The sequence below is a fragment of the Chiloscyllium punctatum genome, unplaced genomic scaffold (assembly GCF_047496795.1).
Source record: "Chiloscyllium punctatum isolate Juve2018m unplaced genomic scaffold, sChiPun1.3 scaffold_917, whole genome shotgun sequence".
Lineage (NCBI taxonomy): Eukaryota > Metazoa > Chordata > Chondrichthyes > Orectolobiformes > Hemiscylliidae > Chiloscyllium > Chiloscyllium punctatum.
In genome coordinates, this window is record NW_027310651.1 from 7,501 (window position 1) to 10,000 (window position 2,500).

General features: G+C 62.5%; 1 non-coding gene across 1 annotated transcript; it reads left to right on the forward strand.

The window, feature by feature from the left end:
- The first annotated feature begins 1,966 nt into the window (after positions 1-1,966).
- On the forward strand, positions 1,967-2,120 carry LOC140474287 (5.8S ribosomal RNA). Its single transcript, XR_011958990.1, has one exon. It is a non-coding gene; the product is annotated as a 5.8S ribosomal RNA (ribosomal RNA).
- Positions 2,121-2,500: the final 380 nt, after the last annotated feature.

Below are 2,500 nucleotides of genomic sequence, written 5' to 3' on the forward strand. Positions count from 1 at the left end.
AGCAGGAGAGCTCGTCGGGGTAGCAGGCCCTGCAGCCGTGGTCACCGCCAAACCCCCACAACTCGAGCAAGTGAAAAAAAAAGTAACAGGAGCGAAAGCATCTCTGTCGGCTTGGGGGTACGCCCGTTTCCGTTTCAACTTGTCTCGCGAGGGTGGTTTCGGGGCCAGCAGGAGAGCTCGTCGGGGTAGCAGGCCCTGCAGCCGTGGTCACCGCCAAACCCCCACAACTCGAGCAAGTGAAAAAAAAAAGTAACAAATAAGAAAGGATCGTCGGCTTGGGGGTACGCCCGTTTCCGTTTCAACTTGTCTCGCGAGGGTGGTTTCGGGGCCAGCAGGAGAGCTCGTCGGGGTAGCAGGCCCTGCAGCCGTGGTCACCGCCAAACCCCCACAACTCGAGCAAGTGAAAAAAAAAGTAACAAATAAGAAAGGATCGTCGGCTTGGGGGTACGCCCGTTTCCGTTTCAACTTGTCTCGCGAGGGTGGTTTCGGGGCCAGCAGGAGAGCTCGTCGGGGTAGCAGGCCCTGCAGCCGTGGTCACCGCCAAACCCCCACAACTCGAGCAAGTGAAAAAAAAAAGTAACAAATAAGAAAGGATCTCTGTCGGCTTGGGGGTACGCCCGTTTCCGTTTCAACTTGTCTCGCGAGGGTGGTTTCGGGGCCAGCAGGAGAGCTCGTCGGGGTAGCAGGCCCTGCAGCCGTGGTCACCGCCAAATCCCCACAACTCGAGCAAGTGAAAAAAAAAGTAACAAATAAGAAAGGATCGTCGGCTTGGGGGTACGCCCGTTTCCGTTTCAACTTGTCTCGCGAGGGTGGTTTCGGGGCCAGCAGGAGAGCTCGTCGGGGTAGCAGGCCCTGCAGCCGTGGTCACCGCCAAACCCCCCACAACTGTTGGGCGCCTACCTGCGCGGGGCAGGAGGACACTTTCCGATTTCAAATCTCCGTTTGCCGAGTCCACCCCGAACGCACGCGGGCGGGCGGGTTCGCATCACCCTTCGTCACAAGGGGCGAAGCCCGTTCCACCGTCTCGTCAGTAGTGCCGACCGGTCTGTGATCGACGAGGGGAGCCACACCAGGTCCGGCCCTGCTGCTTGGCGGCACCGCGTCGTCGGGAGCTCGCGACAGACGGAGGGTTTCGGTGTACTCTCCAGCCACGGGAAACGAAGCCGGTGATGCAGGCGCCGGTCTTTCGCTCCCAAATCGGCTGGGTTTACATCGTTGCTATCTAGTCACGCTCCCTTCAAACCCGACGGGGTACCTATTCCCCTCACCCGTCTGTGCGTATACAGCCTCTTTGCACTTGCGGGATGGGGGTGGTGGTTTAAAGACTCTCGAGTTGCCGCCCGTCGGTCTCCGAGCTCCGTGCAGTAGTGATCCCCAGCGAACTGCCAGCAGGGCGAACGAGCGATCCCGCTCTCGGTCGGGGCGCCTGGCGTCGATCGGTGGTCGGTGGCTTGCGGGCAAGCTGCGCTGTGAGTGTGGGAACGAGTATGACGAGCCGTTGCCGCGACTCCCAGTCCACCTCGGCGGTGGCTGGGCCGGGCGGGCGTCTGCTCGGGCGAGTGCCGCCCCCGCCTCCTCGCAGGAAGTCCGCTCGCCGACACGCCGCCACGTGCACGCGTCAGTGACGCTGCCGAACCGATGGCCGGTGCCCGTTCCCGCCTCTGCTTTTCCTAGGGCAAAGCTGCTGCACGCCTCGTGATACTAGGCGGGCGACATGGTGGCGGTGATCCTGCCTCCGTCGCTGCGGTGCGTTGGGGCACGCATCGCCTCTTGGGCGCCCTGTCCTCCTCCCCCCAATAGACGTATGTTTCTGCGGGCCGCACCAGGATGGTGCTCCCCATCGCTTCACGCCACCCTGCTCCGCCCGCACGCCGGCGTGCAGGTGGCTGTAGCTCAAGGTGGGGAGCGTATGTGCGGTCCGGGTCGCTTTCCTCTGGCGAGGGAGAGACCTAAAACAAACTCAGACAACTCTTGACGGTGGATCACTCGGCTCGTGCGTCGATGACGAACGCAGCTAGCTGCGAGAATTAATGTGAATTGCAGGACACATTGATCATCGACACTTTGAACGCACTTTGCGGCCCCGGGTTCTTCCCGGGGCCACGCCTGTCTGAGGGTCGTTTGGCAATCAATCGCACTCGCCTTGGCTGGCGAGAGCGCGGCTGGGGTGTCGCAGAGGACCCGTCCTCTTTGTCCCCCTAAGTTCAGACTCCGGAGCCCTCCGGCGTCGGAGCGCTTGGCCTTTCCCCCCCACCCTGCACATTCCGTTCGTCAGGCTCGACGCCATCCCCCCGCCGGGGAGCGCGGCCTGGCGTCCGTCTGTGTCGTGGCAGTGGGGCCAGCACGGCTGTCACCGGTCCCAGAATGGCTGTCGGTGGTTCACACTGTGTGTGTGTGCCAACCCTCCTGGTCTCTGGGACACGGAGCTGCCACGAAGTGTTGAGCCTCCAGTGGGGGGTCTGCCTAAGCTCTGCACGTCCGCATTGGGTCCGTCTCTCGG